The following is a 24816-nucleotide window of genomic DNA, read 5'->3' on the forward strand; positions in this document are numbered from 1 at the left end:
GCGCTATTTGTTAGTTATTTGCTGTGTTAAGACAATTATTTTGAGGCAGTCAGGCGAAGGAACAGGCGGTGCCGTAGCCACAGTTGGATACCGAATCATCCTTCTACCTTTATTCACTCATTAGTTTTTTGTTCTCTATTTTAAGTTCATAATTCATAACTAAGTAAATAATATATTTAAATAAATGATAACTTTTACATTCACTTCTAGTTTTTTTACACAATTATATTTTGTTTAGTGATGGGTGTGCAATTGTAATAGAAATTTCTAACTACAACAATTACTTTCTAACAATGCTATCCGCAATATCTAGATTCCGTAGTATCTCGGGATTTACTGAAATTGCGTCTCCTGTTTACGTTGTTGAAAAATTGTTATAAATGTGCAAACATTTACCAATGCTGTAGAATGTGCTAGGAACTCACTTGAGAATGCTATTTGGAGAGCGGTTGAGAAAACAGATTTAAATGTAAATTATCACTGTTTCTTCCAAAGTTACTGACGCTTTCCAACATTTGTAGTTAGCCTCATCCTGTGCGTCCGGGTATTGACTTCGAAGGCAACAACTTAGTTTTTTGAAGTGATGTGTGTATTAGAAACTAATTGCTACTTTTTAACAGAGTAAAGGAATCGCGGGGAAACCGTTTTCTGACTTATCATAGTGTTTAGCCCTGCTGTGTTTTGCTTTGTGGTAAGGTAAACGTCCTCATAGGAAGCAACGCCCCTGTGGCCGACCTCAGATTATGTTATAATGAATTAGAATTCCTAATGCAGCAAAGAAGAAATTTAAAAAAAATCCCATGCAGTTAATTAATAGTTAGTTACTTAAATGTTAGAAATTGAAACATACAGCTTGATTAAAAACGAAACTCACCTAAACTGGTAAACCGGATCTCTACCTTTAAAAGCTTTCGTTTGATTTCTGATATTCGGAAATGAGGTCGTAAATTCCGGCGTGAGTAAAATACAACCCATTTGTGGTAAAGAGGTTAACGGATTCCTTTATACTGTTTAATTCGTATTACATTGACTCGGATTAACACATGATGAAAGATGTATTACGATTGCTTTTGTCTTTCAATGTAATTTCAAGTTTTCGTTTTGTTTCCTGTTTTGTTCACAGCTATATATTTTTTTATGTGGCTTAAATTAGTAGGAAGATAATATTTGAACATTGAATGTATACCATTTTTCCTACGATGTCATCTTATTTCATAGGTTTGTTAATATGTTTTCTATTTATTTTTTATATCTATTCTTCTTAATAATAGTCAATCAATGGTGTTCAGGTATATAAGGTTTAGTTAAAACCCGCAGTGAGTTAAAGATCGAGATTTACAGTTTTTCTAGGCAACCATTCCCGATTTCAAACTTTGATAGCAAAGATCGTTTAAGATTGATTATTAATACTGGCCCTAGTCAGTAACGCTACTAACCAGCGTAGAACGTCTCTGAGCAAATTTCGTTATATATCTCACAAGAGTAGATTTTGTATCGATATCTGTAACGAATATCCAGTGTCAGCCACAATTCTATATCTATTACTCAAACTGTGTACGTACGAGTGACGTAGGATTCTTCACATAATAACTTTCATATTACGAGAAGAATCCTAATTTTAAATCATTTATCCTATTTCTAAGGTATCTTATTACTACAGAAACAGACTATCAATTAATGTGTTCTTATTCATGTTCATTACTACCATCAACCCATTATCGTCCCACTGCTGGTCACGGATCTCCTCTCAGAATGAGAAGGATTAGGCCATAGACCACCGCGGTGGACTAGTGCGTATTGGTAGACTTCACATACTTTTGAAAACTTTTTAAGTCTCTTTTAGGTATGTATGTTTCTTCACAATGTTTTCATTCACCGTATAACTGAAAAATCAGAGGTGCACCTAGGATCTGATTAGGATTTGACCCTAGGACCCCTAGATGGGACCGAGTTTCTAAACCACTAGGCTATCTGCTTCATGTTTATTAATTTTTAAGAAATCGCATCAGTATTTTATGTAGATGCAAAATATCGTAAATCGTATCTTTTATCACAATGGCTGAAGTTAAAGCCTGCGTGATAATAACGAATTGTTTTATTCAACGGTTATCGAATAAAGCGTATACAGCCGAATATTTGGGGGTATTTGCAAACATATTGGGCATTCGATGAAAATATTTTACCCCTTTTGACTTTCAAATGTATTGCCGCGCGTAAACTGTCCGAAGCGAAGGAAAGCAATTGCTTTTTATAGAGGCTCGATTGTTAAATCAATAGGTAGTCCTTGGGGAGAATGTATGTACAAACTTATCTTTATATATATATTTCTTATGTGCGTGTGTATGTCACTGAACTCCTCCTAAACGACTGGACTGATCTTGATGAAATTTGTTGTGTGTGTTCAAGGGGACTTGAGAATGGTTTAGATTCACAATTTAGTCCGTGGGAAAAGGTATTTTTAATTAATTTTCAATTCGTAAGTAGTTGTTGATTTTGGAATGTTTTACATTGGATTCGACAGACTTCGCTACCATCGCAGTTTCAAATATTCTATCAACCTATTTTCAAACCCGTAAGTAATAAGGGTTGTTCACCCTTAACATTTTATTTATATGGCAACACAACGTTTGCCGGGTCAGCTAGTTTACTTATAAAATTGTAGTCGTAGTTAAACGCGCATGTTATCAGTTTTCAGTCGACAAACGTACGTTATTAATTATCGAACGAAGGTTAGGATTCGACAAATTTCAATCTTTGGTAGGCAATGGATAAATTTTCATTAATAATAAAGCGAGACACATCTACATACTCGTAGTATAATTAACTTTAAAATAATATTGTATGATACAGATTAAAATTGAATATCTCAGAGAGATATCTACATAGTATAATTAACTTTAAAATAATATTCTATTAAAATTGAATATCTCACTTATTACTACTACTATCTTAGCGTGGGTGCGTTCATCAAGTTTTAACGCTTCGTGTTAGTCTCTTATCACACCCGACAAACCTTTAGTATAAGTTTTTACGTTTTGACAAAAATGACTGTTTTGGTATTTTTTTACGTATTTTTAATCAGTTACAATATATTTCCTATCAGCGCCCCTAGCGGATTGTATCATAACTAATTGTCATTTTTGTCACAACGTAAAAACTCATACTAAGGGTACTGGTCGCCAACTAATTGGTTTTATTAGACAGAAAAAAGTATGGCGGTGGTGTCTTCGAAGTAGAAACACGAAAAGTTTTTAATATACTGCTTTTACGCTGCTATTTACTATCGAAGCCAATAGGAATATTTTAAAGTATAATTGTTTAATACTCGGCCACTCTTTTCCATTGTACGTATAAGCCTTTTTTCGAAGTATTTCACTGCAACGCTAATCTGCTCTACAAAGCTTATTCGAAACGAAACAAATTAAAATTTTATAAAGCGCGCGAGTTAATGAATGTATGAGCGTGGAAGCCTCCGTAGAATGGTTGTTCTCCATCAAATTTATATGAAAAGATCCTTATAAATATTTGAACCGCATTACGGGTTATAAACGCGGTCTTAAGAAGGTTTTCATATGGTTTCGTAGCGAACATTTTGTGGATGAAACAAGTGAAGAAATTGTGATTTTTAAACGATTTTGAAGGTGGTAGAACCCTTTGTGGTTCGACTCCGGCGGCACCACCGCCACACCTATTTCTACCTAATAACAGCAGTGTTAGGCGCTGATGTGTTCCGTTTCAAAGGGTGTGGTAAGGGAGACAGACTTTTCCGAGGCGTTCCAGCTTAGTCCTCAGGGGTAGCGGCGCATCTATGGCCGACCTCGGGTAGGAATATCTAATCCTATCTGGGGTTGATTACAGATGCCCATGGGCGGCAGTAGCCACTTACCTCAGGTGGACTGCATGCTCGTCTGCTACTCCTATATTATAAAAAAAAAATTTATATACACTTTCTAGCTTCGTTTACAGATATTAAGAATAGACTTCAGGATGAAATTTTGTTGTGTTTTAAGGTGGTTTCTTTACGATATGATAAGAAGGGCATATGGCGTAAAAAGTGACAAGTTATTCATTTCTTGTAATCAAGAATACAGCCAAGAGCGGACACAAAACGCTACATTTTAGTGCAGCGTTTTGCTGTCCCCTAGTATAGGGGACAGCTAAGGCCTCCCACACTTTCTCGTTTTTCAAGCGTGAGTATTCGATGGACGTATGCGTAGCGTCGCGACAACGCTGCGTATACGCGACGCTAACACAACGACATGCGCCTTAGTTCATCGAGTGCCGAAGTTGCAGAAACGCCGTGGTGTAGGAGCCTTAAATATTTGATTGCCTACACGTTCCTTTGGTAATATTGTCACATAAACAAAACATAACATAATTTTAGATATTATATTCGCAATTACGTGTAAATGAAGTATGTGGGACGTATAATTTCCACCGTTTCGAATTGGGTTAGCATCCATTACTCAATAATGTTACAACCAGTGTTTTGACGATACGGAAAAACGGGGCTTTCTAATTAATTTAAGCAATTAATTTTATATATAGACTTGTTTACGAGGATTCGTTTGTTGTTTTGGACCAAATTTTTTATCATTATCATTATCCTTATATTACTATCTTGTTTTCTTTAATTCTAAATTGCTTAATATACTTGTCCAAGACGTATTTTTATGATTAAATTATAGTATTTTCCTGAAAATGTTTTCGCTGAATATTTTCTAATTTGTTTCATTTTGAGAAAAAACGGCGAAAGAACATCAATAACACAACTTTTCCATAAAAAATCTTGTAAATTATCTGTCTAGGAACATGTGGAGCTATTTTTTTTTAATTCTTAAACTATTTTATTGTAATAAAAGTTATAAACTATTTACGCAATAGGAATTATATAAGAATAAAAATAATAGAATATTATTAAAGTCTCATTTTATATTTTATTATACACTTTTATTAACAATATCTCAAGAATACAAGGATTGAATTTATAGTTAGAAATAATTTAAGGCGATCGGTGTCATGATATATTTAATTACTGTCAAAGCTACTTTGGAGAGTAATTGAGAGCTCCTTTGAATACAAGCTTTGAGACTAAATGAATCAGAATCAATTTGTTACAGCCACTTTACCTTTATACTGATTTACAAACAATTCTCTAATTATTTCATTTTGCTAGCGGTTATTATTTTGTAAAGATATTCTGTAGTTAATAAGGTGAGATTAATAAGGATAAGGCGAGAATTTTCTCTGTCATCTCATGCATTTTTTTTAAATATAGGAGTTGCAGACGAGCATGCAGTCCACCTCATGATAAGTGGTCACTGCCACCAATGGACATCTGTAATCAACCCCAGATAGGATTAGATATTCCTACCTGAGGTCGGCCACAGATGCGCAGCTACTCCTGAGGACTAAGCTGGAACGCCTCGGAAACCAGAACACAGCAGCGTTAAATACTGCGGTTATGAGGCAGAAATAGTATTAGTATTTATGGTGAAAATAACTGTTTAAACTAGTATTAAGGTACTTTTGAAACAAATGTAACACATATGATTTGTACCAAGATGTTCCGAACATTCCTACATTTTAACCGGCTTCCTAAAGAGGCTATCTATATATTTTTTGTATGTAATTATGTCTCTTATATAAATACAGATTATATTTTTTAAAAATCTTATTTATTAGTAAAGTAATAATAAAATATAAACGAACGCAAAAAGTCCCCTGTGCTATAGATTTTTATTTGCTTACAGATTCCTACAGAGGACAGCGAACATTAACAGGTAAACCCTTTTTTACCCGACTGCCAAGGAAGGGTTATGTTTTTCGCGCGTATCTTGTATGTTTGTCTTTCTTTATTTGATCCGATCTAACAAACGGCTGGATGAATTTCAACAGTTAAGGTGTCATTATATTTGTCTCAACGACCCGAGTGTCCTTAGATAGGTGTTACTAAAAAAAAATCAAAATGGCGGATTTCTGGCGCGAAATAGTAACACATTTAAAAAAAAAAGTTAACCGAACCTATCGAGTAGGATATCAAATGAAAGGAAATTAAACGGAGATTATAAAAACATATTTGTATATATATAAAACAGCAAGGTGACTGACTGACTGACTAACTAAATGACTTTTTCATTTTTCAGAAATCAACGTACAGCCTAAACCAAGGACTTTACAGTTCTGAAATTTTGCACAAAGGTTCTCTGTATAGCGTGAATAAGTACTAAGAAAGGCCTTTTGGAAATTCTACCCTTAAGAGGGTAAAATAGGGGAAAAAAGTTTTTTTGAAATCCTTTAATTTTGAAGCAACTACTATAAAATTTTGTATTTGGCTTCCTGAATAGGAACAAGGACGTACTTATTTATCCCCTTCCGAAAAATCAACCCCGTAGAGGGTAAAATAAGGGTTAAAAGTTCATTTGAACAATCGTCAATTTTGAAGCAAACACTATGAAATGTTGTATCAGGCTTGTTGGATAAAAATAATGAAATTCTACCTCTAACGAGGTAAAATAATGACCGAAACTTTGAATTACTGAAGTTATATATTTTATAAACCGTAAATGGTGGATTTTTTCGCGAAATACTAACACGTTTTAAAAAAAGTTAACCAAACCTATCGAGTAGGGTGTCAAAATAAAGGAATTTAAGAGGAGATTACACATACATTAAATAATATATCTTATATATAAGATTCTCGTGTTAGTTACCGTACTCCTCCAAAACGGCTTCACCGATTTTCACCAAATTTTATATACAAATTCTGTAGGTCTGAGAATCGACCACTATCTATTTTTTTACCCCAAGTGATAAGAGTTGTTCACCTTTAACATTTTTTTATTTATATAGCAATACAACGTTTGCCGGGTCAGCCAGTACATATATACTCGTATATACACATCGAGATGACTGTCTGACTAAATGAGTGAGTTGCTGTGCCAGAGATCAACGCAAAGGGAAACCGCTGAACTTAAGCGTGCTGGACTTTTATAAATAGGTTCCTTATATAGCGTAAATAAACACTACGAGGATAAAATAGGATAATATTGTTTGAACATCTTTTTTTTTTGAAGCAGACACCTACTATGAAACTTTGTATTTGGCTTTCTGGATAAAAATAATGAAATGCTATTTCACTGCTTTTGGAAATTCTACTTCAGCCTTTTTGGTGCAGTCGGGTTTTTGATTTTTTAAATTAATTACTTGTTATTAATTTATCTCGTAAATATTACTTAATCCCTGAATTTGGTGGACGCACGGCCGTGTATCTAAATAATATTACGTAAAAACCCATTCGTTTTGAACCGTTTATGACAAAATAAGCAAACTTTAAAGTCTAGATATTTTACGTCAAAACTCATTTCCGGAGTGCGCTCATTAGACGTAATGATGAGACGCAAATGAGAGCGGACGGGACAATGGCGGCTCGCAGATCCATTCACACTCATATCGAACAATTAAGCTTGGAGAATATCAAAATTCTCTAGTTTGTTAAGAATTTTATTTTTAATCTGCCAAATGATATAGGAAATTTTGGACCAAGGGGTCAGAATGTTTATTTTTCGAAGATTTAAAAAGATTTCAAAGGTTTTCAAAAATGTAAGTCCCCTGGTCTTTGGCAGCTCTAGAGTTACATTATAACATCAATTCCACTCATCGTATTCATATAGTCATGCTATTGCTTTCCTGAGAACGGGTCTCCTTTCAGAGTGAGAGAGGCTTAGGCCATAGCCGTGGCCAAGTGCGAATAATGTTTTCTTTTTTCATCGGTATGAAAAATCAGAGGTACGTGCCTAGAATACGGTCCGCAGAGCCCCTGTTTGAGAGTTCAAGTTTCTAGTCACTAATTCCTTCTTTCGCCAATATGCATAGCATTGGAAATGCTTCCACCCTATCTCAATTGTTACATTACACACGTGCTCAGCAATTGGACATGGAAAAGGATTACAGTGTTTTTTATTAATTTTCAGCAAACAAATTGTACACTCAAAGCTTGCACTTCGACACTATAAACCTTTGAAGAATATTTCCCGAGCTATTTCTAACGCCAGACAGTCCATTAACGGCGCCTGTCTTGTCGGGCACAAATTAAATATGCCAATCTGTTACTGCCGGAACTGGAAACAGCTTTGATCGTGATACGCTTTTTGTAATCGTTCGCTGTTAATTTTCTTATCTGTCAAAGAGAAATTAGGGCGAAGACGCGAAGTGGCTATTGCTTTAACATTATAATGCATTTTTAACAATAGAGAAAGACTTATGAAGGTAGTAGAACCCTTTATGGTTCGACTCCGGCGGCACCACCGCCACACCTTTTTCTACCTAATAACAGCAGTGTTAGGCGCTGCTGTGTTCCGGTTTGAAGGGTGTGGTAAGGAAGACATACTTTTCCGAGGCGTTTCAGCTTAGTCCTCAGGGGTAGCGGCGCATCTGTGGCCGATCTCAGGTAGGAAAATCTAATTCTATCTGGGGTTGATTACAGATGTCCATGGGCGGCAGTAGCCACTTACCATCAGGTGGACTGCATGCTCGTCTGCTACTCCTATAATATAAAAAAAAAACATTTTTTGAGCCATATGTCTTGCTTATATTATCTTTTATAACATACCATAGCTGTAGTCTTGTATAGTTTGAAAATAAATTATGCGATTTATAAATGAAATTTAGCTGTATTGGTTTCATTTACTGAAAAATCTACTTTTATTTGAATATTAGTTTATTTATTTACATCTGTAATCAACTTTATATCCATTGATCACGGTAGGCATTGGTAGATTGTAGAAGAGTTCTACTATCGTTTGTTAATTTCTAATATGCAAAGTTTGAAAATTCAGAGACCAGGATTGGCACCTCGGACCCCAATCGTTACTACCTACCAGTAAAATCACTTCTAACCAAATGTGGTTTATGAACATACACTCGTATCTATATATCATACTAGCTGACCCGGCAAACATTGTGTTGCCATATAAATAAAAAAAATGTTAGGGTGAACAACCCTTACCACTTAGGAGTATGAAAAATAGATAGTAGCTGATTCTCAGACCTACTGAATATGCATATAAGATTTGGTGAAAATCGGTATAACCGTTTCGGAGAAGTACGGTAACTAATTGTGACACGAGAATTTTTATATATAAGATTAAAACATTTACCAATTCAATTTTATTATTAGTTACATACAATTACTTTTTCTTATCTACTTACTGTCCGTACTAATTTTTCTATTTCGTTATATCGTTTCTCGAGTCCTTTTTCTGTCGTGACAGTCCATTAGCTATCTGCCGGCTGACTTTGTAGGAAAATTATTGGTCGCAATATGTTACCAGCAGAGCAGGAAATTGTTTTGAAATACACATGTGTGTGGTTACCACCTTTAAACGTAAACTTTAAATAAAACGGTAAGACCGCTTTAGAAACAATTAATATTGACCGAGAAACAATCTAAGAACCGAGAAACAAACAAATAAAGAATGCAGCTTCCAGCAAAACAGTCTGCCACTGACGGGACTTTTTGCTTCACGTTTGTGCAGAACTACTTTACCTCTTGATCTCGGTGCAATTAAAACTGGTTAATCTTTTAAAAAGATAAATGTTTGGGTTTGAATTAAATGACTTTTCGGTATTAAATGACTGTTTTTAAAATTGTTGGATATAAGATGTCATGTCTTGTTTAGACCTGCGTATCGCAGCGGTCACCATAGCGACTCTTAAAGGGTTCCGGGTTTGATCCTCGGTCGGACAGATATCTAAATAATAAATTTGGATTTTTGTTTAATGGTCTACGTATGTATCCAGGTACCCATGATGCATGGAGTTTTAGTTTGAGGCTGTGAGTGTAGAAATTGATTTTTATGTTTTGTCTCTTTTGCATTAAATAGTTGAGTACAATTAAAGGTGTAAAAACGTTTCGGTTTAAGTAAAAGTTACTTTTAAATAAGAACATAATATGGAAATCAATTATACATGCCTGGGTTTTATGTTGGAATGTTAGTTTAAGTTTGAAATTTAATGAAATTGTGGATACTAATTACTATTATACCATCAGTTAGACTGCATTATTACATCAGGTAAAAGAAAATCTTCCTAGTTCCGATCGGAAGATTTGAAGAGAAACGGATTAATTAAAGTAGTTTAATCTTCATCTGGTTCTTAAATCAATTACTTACTTCTAAAGTGAAAGGTTAAGGATACTTACATTAAAAGATTATTCTCTCTTTATTTCACGATTTTAAAAAAAGTAATAGAAGGTTTTATTAAGACTAAGACACATACAAACATTTACTAAAGTTTACATTCACTCACTCACAGGTAAGCAGCATTGACGGTTTTTAGAATATGCTGTATACTGTAGAAGTACATTTTTGAAGAACACACATTTTTACCAATGGGACAGCGTAATATTCAGTTTCCTTATAGTTTTTGTCCACGGCTACACCCGCGTTTAAAAGAAAATAATATGACATACTAACATACATAAAATTGAAAATTCGTACCTGCATTGGAATGACAGTGGCGCCATCTGGCGAAAATTGTTCATACCAACTCTGAAACCTTCGTGGGCTCATGTACATCAAATCGGTTCAGTGGTTTAGGCGTGAAGAAGAGACAACCAGACACACAGACAGACAGACAGAGTTACTTTCGGATTTATAATAGTAGTAATTAGTAACAATATTAGTAAGATCTACTAAGAAATAAAATTCTTTATAATTTTTATTCTAACTATTGTTATATTAAATAATTTAAGAGCTTTAACGCCATTAAACAGTTCATTTCATTCAGCGAAGCAAATAGAGTGATACTTTAATATAATTGCGTTGCCCGTTGAGACGAGAGATTATCTAATTTTTGAATGAGGACTTGAAGGGCCGATTTATTAAATACATAACTACGAATAGAACTAAATTACTGTGGGAACATTTATTTCATTTAATTAACTTTTGTCTTAAATTATTGTAACTGTTGAAGTGTAGGTAAAAGGTGTGGTTGTCCCTGTAGTCCCGGGAAAAGAATAGGGCTACGGTATCCTGCCTGTCGTAAGAGGCGACTAAAAGGGGGCTTCCCGGGGTTGCGGGCGGCAAGATTGGGAGGTCGAGCCGTCCAGCAAGCACCTCCGGGAAGGACGGCGGTATGTGTTATATATATATGTAGGTCGCATACCGTCGTAAACACCAGACGGTGTGGTGAGTCCTGAAGCTCACCTAGGAGGAGCCCGAAGGGGCAACGCGTTCAGAGGACTCCGGTTGAGTTCCGTAGGAGATCCCGGAGTCCTCTTGGTAACGCTGAGGGCGGCCACCGGGGGGGTTTTAGTGCGGTAAGAATCCCACTTAACCCCGTGTCGCTCCTACGACACTGCGTACCTTTTGAAGGTTTCCACCTCATAAACAAAAAAAAAGGTAAAGGTGTGGTAAAGTAAGTAATTATGTGTTTGTATGTATCACAAAGAGTACAGGACACCCCCGACCAGGTGGACTGATGGCCTGAAGCGGGTAATCGCTGGATTCAGACGGCTCAAGACCGGCCGGAGTGGCGCACATTAGGGGAGGCTTATGTCCAGCAGTGGACTTTTAAAAGCTGATGCTGGATGGATGTGACTTTTGTGATGTAAAACGAGTGAAAAATTGATTTATCTACTTTTTTAATAATGCAAATAATGATTTATTTAAAAAGTTAATATTTTTTTGTCCGTAGATTTCAAGTGAGGTACTTGTACTAACAACTCTTTCTTTAGCGATTTTTACTTTTTCTGTCTACGCTTTGATCTAGTTTTAGGTAAAAAAACAATTATGTACTGGTATTTAAGTAACCATTAGTACAGAAAGCAACTTTTATCTTTAGAATTGAGTTCATATGTACTACAATACTGCTGTGTGGATAAAAATGTACATATTCATATGGGCTGGAAATCGGGATTAAAGTTCTATAAATAGCCAAATGCCCAATATACGTGTCCAAAACGTTATTTTTGATAAAAATCATTGTGTATACATGCTGTAAACTAGTTGTATAAATAGTCAAATGCCCAATTTACGTGCTAAATACGTTAATTTTGATAAAAAACTCTTGTAAACCATTTGTCATAATAATATCAATAGAAATAACTGTCGATGTTCGACCCTTTTTTGTGTACTTACAAAGGTTTTATCTTTGGTAAAATCACTTTCATAGAACCAGATAAGGTCGGAATATTCTAATAAACACATCGATAAAGGGTCTGAACTCTACGAAGCGATTTGACAACGAAATGTAGGTTACATTACCCCGTCCTTTTGTTTAGACCCTTAGTACCTCGAGGGATATACATCCCGATCCCAGTCTGTATTGGTATTACTTTAACACACTGGTTCTCAAAGTTTTGTCTACGCTTAGAATTATTTTGTAGTCCTTCTGACAATAGTCAATTACAAACGGTTAGAATTAAAAAAACGAGTTACAAATCAGACATCTTTCTCTAAACGGCATCAAAGCCTCTCAATTTTCTCTGGGCCTTTCACAGTCGTTATCACACACTTTGAGAAACACTGCCCTAACACATTCAGATCACTAAATGAAACATATAATCCAGGGATATCGCGTTTTGAAGTAAACTCCAAGGGACACGCTACTTGGTCTAAAATACAGAAGTTTCAATTGCTCCACCTCGTAAAGTGACCCAAAACTAAGGTTAGGTCTTTCATGGCTCGAGGGTTCTATGTAATGGGTTCAAACTTCGGTCTTTTAGATAGAAGGTTCGGTAAACGACGGTTTACATATCAGATAACGAATGGTCTCGTCGTTGACTAACGAATTGCACATAATTATAAATAGACACCACAAATTTTATTTATATATTTAAAACTAGGTTTTACCCGCGGCTTCGCTTGCAGTCAAAGGTCGATGACAATAATTGATTTTATCTATCCTTTGGGAACAGCATTTCTTTTCAGATTAAAAGGTCACTATGTCCTCTTCTGGACTCCTGACTACTTGTGTACATTTCATGACAATCGGTTTGGTAGTGAAGATGCAAAATCGCAACAAACATACAAACATACCCACTGTTGCATGTATAATATTAGTTAGAATGGGCTAAGCATCAGTTTTACCGTTAAAAAGTGTAAATACTTGGTAAATTTCAGCGGTTTCAATTTAACATCAGCTGCCAGTGGTCAGCATCATCAAGTTTTGTCAAAATTGGTCCAAACGTTTCGGAAATTATCCGAAACAAACAAACAGACATACAAAAAAATCGAGTTTTTGGTATAGGTTAATTAGGCCACAAAACTGTTAGATTTTTTAAAATTATAATGAAGTTATAAGTATGTTAACATTAAATAAGGTAAAAGTTAACATAGGATTTTAGGGTTAAGGGGAGGTCCTTAAAATACATTTATTAACATTATCCACCCAACCAAACATTTGCCCTAGATTGAAATAATTAATTAAAGAAATTACATTTTACTGTTCATACTTGCGATTTCTTTCCTCTCTATCTTCAAGAGGTTAGTACTTTAATTGAACTTCTTTTTGGAGTTCCGTATGGAAAGGGTAAAAATCCTTCACCCCTAACGAGTGTGTACTGTTACTATGGGAGCTATGACAACTAACTCTAAGAATAAAAAAGTGAATATAAAGCATTTTTTATGTGTAGCCAAAAAAGCGGTGTATATTATTTTGGCATTTTAGATTTATTTATTAAACCGTAATCGACAGACAGTTAAATGTTTATGTATTTCTATAGGAGTTGTGATAAAAAATACTAACAGCATAAAACATGTATGTACGTGATACGGAACCCTATCTTTGCGAGTTCGACTCGCACTTCGCCAATTATTTAATTAAGTACCGTAGAACGTAGTAGCTCACTTGAGGGCAAGTAGTGCGAAGAACGTGCTCCACGTGGCCTGCGCTAGCGTGGAGAAGAAAAATACGAAGAATATAAGTACGAGGAAGTCTAGAATTCTTACATTAAAGACGTTTGGTGTTTTTATTGCGTTGCTGGTTCTAAGGTTTTAAATTTAAGGGAGCGTGAATATTCGCGTGCCACATTTATTACCGTGCGCGTTTGATGCTGAATAAAGTCCTGGGTTTGAATTCGGACGAAGAAGAATTCTATGATATATAAATCAATGAAAACGTTGTGATGTTAGATGCTTCTGATAGGCAGGTAATGATTAAATTAATGGACAGTATCTGTATGTACTGTATGTATGATTGTATGAATCGTGAGGAAATCTATCCACCTAAGATTTGAAGAAAAGCTCTCAACGGTCGATTATAGCTTGAACTCCAGTCACTCTGAGAGGAGACGCTTGCCTAGCAAAGGGACAACAATGGACTAACAATAGACTAATATAATTTAATTTAATTTGAAGGTGGTAGAAACCTTTGTGGTTCGACTCCGGCGGCACCACCGCCGCACCTATTTCTGTCTAATAATAGCAGTGTTAGGCGCTGCTGTGTTCCGTTTTGAAAGCGTTGTTCCGTTTTTTCGGGGCGTTCCAGCTTAGTCCTCAGAAGAAGCAGCGCATCTTTGGCCGACCTCAGTTAGGAATATCTTTTCCTATCTGGGGTTGATTACAGATATCCATGGGCGGCAGTAGCCACTTACCATCAGATGGATTGCATGGTCCTATATTATAAAAAAAAATCTACTTGATAAAAATATTTAAACTGCTGACTGTATCAATAAAGAATGAATATTAACGACGTATAATAAGCATTCGCGCAGACAATTACAAAATCATTCCACAGTCAGTCGCTCGGGGCGTTGTACCAAGTACCAATTAATTATTTGGATCGAGCCGCTGAAGTATCCAATGTTTGGAGTGATGTTTGATCGGTAGCGAGTTTGATGGAGTGTGGATTAACTGTTATTGTGGGGGTGTTTATCTAAATGTTACAAGTAAATTGTTGGACCTGATGAATTTGTATCTATTTTACAAAGTAGAAATTAGAGAGTAATGACGGTCCATTTTAATTTATATGACAAGGTAGAACCATTTGTTGTTTGATTCCGGACGCACCACCGCAGAATCTATTTCTGCCTAATAACAGCAGTGTTAAGTGCTAGTATCTGTGACTGTGTGAGAATCTATCTTTTCTGGGATTCTAGGGCTCTGGTAGTCGTCTCTGTAGTTCCGGGAGTAGAATAGGACTACGGTATCTCCTGCCTCTCGTAAGAGGCGACTAAAAGGGGGCTTCCGGGGTTGCGGGTGGCAAGAGTGGAAGCTCGAACCGCCCGTCAGCGACCCCGGGAAGGAAGGCTGTATGTGTGGTCGCATACCGTCGTACACACCAGACGGTGTGGCGAGCGTCAAGCTCACCTGGGCGGAGCCCGACGGGGCAACGCGCTAAGAGGACTCCGGTTGCGTTCCTTTGTAGATCCCGGAGTCCCCTACGCAGCGACGAGGACGGCCACCGGGGGGTTACAGGCCACTGATTACATGTCAATGGATATACAATATATATAATACAATAAGTCGGGCTGTATTTTATTTGCCATTTCAATTTTATACAAGAAATATAAAGAAATAAATAAGGTTGTACAATTAGGTTATTCTATAAAGCATAATAATATGTGTCGGCAATTTGTGTCGCAGCAGGACGTGTATATTTAACATAATGTAAAGCTAATGTCGACTGAAAAGGCGCAAATGAGCAACTTCACAAGTTTTCATCACGTATTTTCAGTCTGAATACTGACTATTCATAAAAGTGACACTCGCTAATATTGTGTTTGCGAAAAATTGCGAAATTATATGTAGGCAACGTGACACAAACGTTTTACTTGGAGGCTTTTGGTTTTTTTTATATGGAATTTAGAAGGTGTGGTCTAGGAAAACAATGTATTGAAATTTGGAATATGGTATATGGTATTATGGCATATGGTATTATGAGCATTGCGTGTCTTTGGGGGAATTTTTAAGGTGGTAGAATATTTGTCGTTTGACTCCAACATTACCGCCACACCTATTTCTGCTTAAAACAGTATTGTTAAACGATATATTCCCCTTCGAGGGTGTGGTTAGTTAGAAAAACTTATCCAAGGCGTTCTAATTTAGTTTTTACAGGCTTCAACGCATCTGTTGCCAAACTCATTTGAGAGTCTAATCTTATCTTTTTGATTACAAGTGTTCATGGGTGGCAGAAGCCTTACCATCACTTATCATTAGATGGACTACATGCTCGTCATAAACTTATTTCTGTTGCTGATGAAGTAAATATTCATCCTTACGACAGAACTCTTTGCCGTTTTGGACGAATTTGGCCGACAGGCATTTGCCTTTTAATTAAATCACGATCCACTCCACACTTTCGCTTCACAAAGCATGCATGCCCCATTTTCTTCGGCGGATGCACTCCGACGATATGAATTTCTTACGCCGCTAATGTCATTACGCGAACGAAACTTTTATCTCGAACCAGAGTTTGTCGTCGGGTCCTTCAGATGTGTAGTGAGGTCAAGTTGTTATGTAACTTCCATTCATAAAATGTTATGGATACTTCTATGTAATGTGCATAAATAAATTTAAATAGAACTTTAATTTTTTGTCGTTTTTTTGTCCTAAGTGTGAAATGTTTTGCGAGCGTGTGGGAGTATGTATGGATATTCGTATTTATATATGTTTCATTATTTGCTTAAATGCTTAAAAGATTTTTACAGTAGCGCAGCGGCTTCTATCCGGTGTGATACGCAAGGTTCCGCTTTCGATTCCTAGTCATGTAAACATCTAAAACGATATTTTTGTTCTATATCTGGGTGCTCGTTTTTGTTTTTGACATTATATTATAAAAATAGCACCCATTTAAATCGACAGCTAAACTTGTCTTAGTTTTCCCCAAAAATAAACATTGATCATAATTAAAAAATAAGTTTCCTTTGACTAAGTACCGCGTAATCTTATACAATAAGTAAGTAGTAACTACTAAACTTGTGGGAAGGAAAAGAGGTATAAATTTTGTCAGTTCTTATGCTTCCATAAAACTAACAATAGCTAAGCCACGACAACTACATCCACAGACCTATAATGTCTGTGACTACATCCTATTCATGTCACTCCGAAAACATGCCGTGTGTAGTCACCTCGGTGGCGGCATTTACATTTTCCACTGCATTTTCCTGTGACGCTAATGTTATTACGGCTCACGTCTTGTTCGAGAGTTCGCGGTGTCTTGCAGCCTCTGAGTAATGCACTAAGACATATACATGGGTATTTTACATTGTGCAAAACTGTTCTGCGATATTTTACACTTAAAGAAATGGGCGTATTAGTATTTAGGTTATTTGTGGCGAATAATTACAAAGATGTTACGTACGTGCATCAGTTACGTAAGTAGTAAAATTATTATAGTAATTTAATAATAGATATTTTAGTTAAGACCGGTAAACATATTTTTAAATTAGCATCGTTTTATTTATTTATTGACTCAGATGTTGCTCCATAAAATAAAGTTTTGCAATAAAGTATTGAGTATTGAGTAAAAAAAAAGTATTTTAGTAAATTATAATAAATATTAATATATTTTATACCTAACGAGAACATAAAGAAAATATCCCTAAATTACTGATAAGATAAGAATAAGTATTCAGCAATTCTAGACAGCCTGTAATGGAATATTTATTGCTTTAAGTAGGTAGTGTCTTTGTTCAGAAAATCAGAACTGTTTTCTTATTTAATTCCAAATAATTTTCACTTCTTTAATAGGGTAATACGTGTGAGTGTACCTCCTTTAGTAGAGTAAAATGTAAAGTTTTGTGATTACTAATAAATATTTAGTTTAGGTATTTATTAGTTTAAGACGTACTTATTTAGTTTACACAAGGATCTATTATTTTATAAAACTGAAAAGTACGGAATCAATTCACAATAATGTATTTTAATTTCCGATTCAAGTGCCCAGCAATAAGGAGCTGTCTAAACCCATTACAGATAGTATTGTGAGTCAAAATGGAATCCGACTACCTTATGCAACGCAAACTCAAAGGAATTTATAAAAATATCTTTAGGATTTGTATAAATATGTGTTAGGATAGCCAATGGCATAATATCAGTGTTTACTGATTGATTTCACAACATAACTCCGTTTTGAGTCATGTCTTATTTTGATTAGGGTAATCACCCCTAAATGGAACGCCTCGGAAAAGTCTGTCTCCCCTTAAAACCAGAACACAGCAGTGCTTAACACTGCTGTTATAACAGAAATAGTGTGGCGGTGGTGCTGTCGGAGTCCAACCACAAAGGGTTCTCCTTTGTTCAAAATGTACGTATGTATGTATCTGTTATTTTTTGGAACACTGCGGCTCAAACGATTGGAGTTAAACCTATGACGTCCTGACGTCAATTGCCTTATTAGATTCGTCTAAATTATAGGGGTAACATAGATTATATTTTGAAACTATCAGGTGTATTGTTTTCATAATAATTACTTGTAATCAATAACTTAGTAATTACAAGTAAACAATAGAATTTACATGACATAGGCTTAATTTGTTTAATATATAAAGTAGATACACCAATGCAAAGAGGAGAGACGGTACAGTAATTTGGTGCGAGTAAATATTTCACCGGTGACAAAACCCGGAGCGTGCTCGAGTGAGTGCTCGAATTCATTACCAAGACCTTTTGCGCGCGTCTTTACTTTGAAAATATACGGGCGGGCAATATAGCAACTTTAGTTTGAAATGTAATATTTTTACAGTCTAGAAAAATTGACTAATTACCAATTATCATATTTACATGATAAATAATTAAAATCAGATGTCGAATGTATGCGTTGAGGGCAAAATCCAAAACTATAAAAAATAGGGAAACAAAATACTAAAACTGCGTCATTACGTTTAAAAAATCAATTTCCTTAACTCGGAATCAAACGAGTTTAGTTTTTACGATACATAAACACACCCTATATTATTACACTATGGGATAATGTGTCGTGATTTTATTATAATAGGCTCAAAATGTGGCAATAATGTAAGTTCAATAATTCAAAGAGGAGAGACGGTACTGTAATTTGGTGCGAGTAAATATTTCACCGGTGACAAAACCCGGAGCGTGCTCGAGTGAGTGCTCGAATTCATTACCAAGATCTTTTGCGCGCGTCTTTGCTTTGGAAATATACGGGCGGGTAATTGACTAGTAAATACAGCATCTTTGGTTTGAAAAATTGTATCATAAAGTCCTATACTTTAAAGTGATTTCTTTGGCGAATAACATAGGTTTGGATAGATAATGTAATATGGAGTTTTGTTAACAAGGAAATAAAGGAGTTATATTCATTGAATAGGAATAACAAATATATATTTTTAATGAAACAATAGCAAGGTGTAGTAAAATATATTAATACACAATTGTCATATGAATATAATAAATATTTTAAATCGAATGTTGTATACACAGGACGATTTTTACAAAATATTAAGAAATAGCAAAAAAATTCTGAAAAAAGTTACGAGGCTGATTTAGACACACTGTATTTTTACGCCATGGGTCACGGGAATATTTTTTATTTCAAAATGAACTCGTAAAGAAATATATTCTGACTGACTTGTTGGATACGTTTTAAATACTTTAAAACTTATGTCAAAAAGATGGAAGGTAGAATAAATTAAATCACTGGTCTATTTGGTCTATTCTAGAAAAACAATATGTAAATCCTACGTTGTAAGGAAGTAATTTGGTATGTACGTAATATTCTAGTGATAGAGGCTTGAGTTTTCTACGGCGTAAGAGCACGAATTCATTACTGCGACCTCTTATGTTTACATCTTTGCTTTGAAAATATACGGGTAATAACTCGGTGCGTCAATGCTACATTGTGTCGATTTTCAATATTATGCTTGCATATTAAACGAGCATCAAGAATCTATCGTAAGAATAAGTTTACTGATTTGAAATTGAATGAACAGTAGATGTTCTTACGAAAAAATGGCAATGCTAAGTCAAATTACATGGTATTATGATATGTAACTGTATCATCATATGGAATAAAAATTCCCGTTTCTGTTGTTGATCGGGCCATATAATAATGATGAATACATATTTCGATCTTTGAATGACTTAATATATTTATGAAGTATCTCATTTCTATGTCTAAGACATCAAAAGAAATAGAGGCACAGTTTTGTAACCTAGTATTTTTCTGTAGTCGTTTTAAGGTAAATTTGCAATCGTAGCGGTATCACGTGTGATTGTAGCTCGTATGTTTTCGCTCTTAATTTAGTCGTAGAAGCAGCACCGTTAGCACTTGCCTGTTTTTACCGCCAGTACAAATACAGGGTGTGCTGTAATCTCATGTTACTTGCTATATAGTGGTTTACATACAAGTACAACGTCGATGAACAAGGCTAGGATGTGTGGATTTGCTTTTTATTTGTGGATAAAAATCATTGTTTTATTTTAGATTGCAGAGAGGAATGTTTGTCGAGCGTATGTTGGCATATGTGTTTGTATGTACTATTATTGTGTACGAGCAAAGGGACTAATAGTCGGTACATATCTGACGGAAAATGCGTCGAGCATATCATCGGTTGCGTTTATTCGGTTCAATTAGACCTGCCACATTACGCGTCTTGTCAGTTTCTACACAAATCTTAGAACAATATAATCCAAAAATATACTCTGCACTATAACTAGTTTAGCTTAAAAAAGATAAAATACATAAAATATAAAAGGTAGAGCTGAAATTCCCGGCAGTGTAACTGCGAGCGAAATCCAATGAACAATGAAATTTGTTAGCGCTAGCGTGCCCGTTGTTGTGTATTGTAGAGCTTGTAGAGTTCTAATCATTGCAGCTCGACTGCAACGAGCCAACTTTTGCTTGCACGCCACCAATCAGTGCAACTGCATTGTTGCGTCCGATAAAAGAGTTGTAATTAGGTAAATCTCTAATTAGAAGTCTGAACTAAACAGTTATGTGGATTAATGGAGAACCTTTTTGTAGAATTAGTTGAAGATTTTTTCGATATAACATTCGGAATGTATTAAATATTCTTTATTTATTTTTTGCTGAAAATCAATAATCTTTATACCATTTGTTAAGAACATAATATGAAAACTTTATCAGTACACATAAAATATATATGTTGATATGATAACATTTTCCTAATGTAGTAATAATCACAAATAAATAGGAACAAAACAAAGTAAATTTAAAAATGTTTTATTATACCAAAATACTTATAGAAAGTATTACGTTATCGCATTTATTATCGTCGCAATCTAGAAACATCTGTTGCAAAAAAATTAATACCATAAAAATAAGTGTACGCTAAAAACAGTAGAACTAAAATCTATTGGCGTTCTTGATTCTGTGCCATTGTCATCTACATCAGTAGCTACGTAGTTGGACTTCAATTAGAGCCAACTTTTACTGGCCACCGCCAATCAGTAGCGTCGCATTGTTACTTTCCGGTAAAAAGAGGAATGACTAGTCATTTTGTCGTAGTAACTACCTAGTGCTTTGAGTTATGTAGTAGGTAGGTACATTACAGTAGCGTGGTAGTATTGGGGAACAATTTTATTTTTTATAGTGACAGTTGAATAGTAATTAATATATAAAAGGTTTAGGAACTTTTAGTGATAAAAGTTGGTATGACACTTATTTTTGGCGCTTACTTTTTTTGTATCGTATAAAATCAATGCCCTGCGCTTTATTTTTATACGGTGTTCGCGTTGGAAGAGTGTGGTTAGGTTAGGTTATACACACGGGATTTTTCAACTTACAAATTCCAACAATGTAATTGTGACGTAAATATAAATAACTTTGAAAATATACATAAAATAAATATCCGTTAATACTAATAAATGTTTTCTCGGGAATAAAGCTACTGTATCGTATCAGTCTAAAAAGATGAGCTTCTCAAGTACTAGTGTCTGTTGAAAGTAACTTCTGTAAACTTAGAACATATAACAGCAGTATTCTTTAGTCATGTTAGTATTAAAACAAAGGAATGGAAATCATTATTGTTGTTGAAGTTAAGCTCTTTAAATAAGACTAGACTGTAAGTCAAATGTTCAATTGTGGCTCATCACACGGAAACGATAGGTTTAATGACCTTTGATAGCAATTATAATTACTATTTCTAAAATACAGAAATGATAAGTATTTTATATTATGTTAAAATTTAGATGGTCTGCGAAAGATGAAAACTACTGAAACTACTGAAACGACTGAAAACTAAGTTATAATTTTATTTTGTGACGTTTGAATATCAGTATAAGTAAGTGATGGTTAAGGCATAGAATACAAAATATTTTAAAACATAATAACATCGGTGATAAAATAGAATATGATGAATATAAAAATCAGAGATTTTTAGACAACTGTCGCAAAAAAGAGATCGAGAAATGGAATTTTAAAACTCAGCACTTTCCTTTTGATTTAGAATGACAATTTTAATTTTACAGAGACACGGAAGCGAATATTTCTACAAGAATGAAAGGATTGGATATAATATTTGATAGCCGTAAATTGAATCGTAACTCATCTCGTTAAGTTTTCATTCGAAATGAGCAAAGTTATTTCTGTTTTGTTCCCTTTGCCCGAGTATTGGATGAAATTTTAATTTCAAAGTGCCCTAGAGCGTATTTTTAATTATATTATACTACATTTCACAGCTGTGAAGTTGTCTTTTGCATCTGTGCTGACCTCTGCCGGATATTATAACAAAAGTAATATCATCAAACCAAATTGTGTTTTGGAATTAGCTTTTTGCTCGCGGCTTGAAAGGCGCTTAGCGATGGAGTTTTAAATTTTTCTGTAACATTCGAAATTATTTATTTGTAACGTACGTTGTACAAGCATGGGCATAGATATGGGGGTTCCAAAATTAGTGGTGTACTCGAGGTTGACGAAAAAGAAAACGTCTAGTCTCTAAAGTCACTCTAAGCTAAGGAAGGGATTAAGAATCTGTCTATAGTTTCGGGAAGAGGTCGTCTTATTTGAAGATAAAAGGGGTCCGGACCCTAACCCTAAAAAGTCACCTAACCTTTTTTTTTTTTTTAACGCTGAGAAATCCTCATGGATCCTCTTCTGCCCGGGGGAGCAAAAGGGCTATGTCGGACTCTTACTGACTAAAACTCCGCGGCGTTCCTCTGGACGCTCGGTGACGGGTCACGAGGAGCGTGAGCATTACATTCGCGGCCCGGCAACGTCGGCTGGCGCTGGTGTTAACGCCAGCCACGTCCCGAGAGGGAGGGGCCCCTCTCATTGGTGTCCCTCATAAGATGAGCGTGCAGAACGCACACAAAAAGTAACCTAACTTATCCTAACCTAAACTTTATTTCACTTTCTACCCATGCCGCGCAATGAGAATTCTTTCATATCAATGTTTTGATTACGATAAATAAATCGTCATTTAGTCAGTTACAAAATGCGCTAAAGTTACATTAATGTAAGTACAAGTTACTTTTGACTAATCTTAAATTCTTCGAATTCTCCGTTAAAAGATTCGGCAACGATAGCCTAAGAGCCACGTAAATCATGTTACGTATGCACATAATAGTGAGAACATTTTGTTGGATCGCGTCCAATGCGGCGGTTGTACTACTAAATTTTTAAGGCCTGCGATATTCCCAAGGATACTATTAGCTGCTGGCTTCCACATCGATATCTTTGTGTTATTGATAGTGCAAGTTTGCCAAGGTTAGGTGATCTGCCCAGGTTTAGTTACGCCCGTTATTAAATAATCTATCTATCTCTATCTATCGATTGATCAAAATTAGACAATTGTAGTAGGAAAAAAATAAAGATTTCGATCTTTGATAGGCAAAACATAGGATAGATTGCTTATTAACAACGGGCGTTAGTCCTTTCATGTTTGTACGATATATATATAACTGAAGTATGCAGCATACAGTTCAACTGATGTTGCTGACAACTGTGGGTAACTATATGCCAAAATCTTATAAAATAAAATATAATAAATCTTATAAAATGTTACAGCCGCCCATAGGCTTCAATAATCAACCCCAGATGAGATGAGAGTCCTATCTGAGTTCGACCACAATACGTTGCTACTCAGTTCCAACAAAGCGCTCAGGACTAAGTCGGACCGCTTTGAAGAAATATGTCCCCCTTCGCACACGCTTTCAAGCAACACTTAACAATGCTGCTATGGTGCGGCGGTGGTGCCTCCTGAGTTAAAACACAAAAGGTTCCATCTCCTACAAAGTAAACGTTAGGCATTCCATCTGTGACTAGCTACTATCATCGATAGGCTGCGTAGTTAATGGAAGAGATAAGTTAGAATCCCTGGGTTGAGTGCATTTATCTTTGTTTCTGTTTGATAAGGTATTGCAACTTTATCCTCAGGGGTACCGGAGTATCTGTGATCGAACGAGGTAAGACTTGGAACTTACAATTGGGCATGACTTAGAACTTAGACTTGGGACTAACTTAGACTTGGGAGTTTCCTTATTTAGTTTACGTCGTATTTAGATGGTGTAATACCTGTTTTAATAGCATAGGAAAGCATTGTAATATTAATCTATATTTCAAATTTTAACATGAAATTGGATAGCGTATAAGGGTACGGCTTAATAGTTTCTTATTGTTAAATAACACCCGTGTCTTGTGTGACAGTGTCTAGTCTACGACGATTCTACCTGAACTTGATTACAGATTTTTCACTCCTGAGGACTAACATGGTCGTTTCATTTTAAGTCAGCATTATGTAGATTATTCTTTTTTTTTTAAATAATAATAGAGTAGCAGTAGCAGACGAGCATGCAATGCATTGATGGTAAGTGGCTACTGCTGTAATCAATCCCAGATAGGATTAGATATTCCTGAGGTCGGCCACAGATGCGTTACCCCTGAGGAGGTGGA

General features: G+C 35.4%; 1 protein-coding gene across 1 annotated transcript in view; it reads left to right on the plus strand.

The window, feature by feature from the left end:
* gogo (thrombospondin-1 like protein golden goal) overlaps positions 1–24816 on the plus strand; it is a 238814-nt gene that overhangs the window by 129112 nt on the left and 84886 nt on the right. The window contains exon 4 of the mRNA XM_073076862.1: positions 5754–5783. The gene's annotated coding sequence lies outside the window, so the exon portion shown is untranslated. The remainder of the gene's footprint in view (positions 1–5753; positions 5784–24816) is intronic.

Source organism: Epargyreus clarus, unplaced genomic scaffold (assembly GCF_041222505.1).
Source record: "Epargyreus clarus isolate Ecla_fem2 unplaced genomic scaffold, WU_Ecla_fem_2.2 ptg000009l, whole genome shotgun sequence".
NCBI lineage: Eukaryota > Metazoa > Arthropoda > Insecta > Lepidoptera > Hesperiidae > Epargyreus > Epargyreus clarus.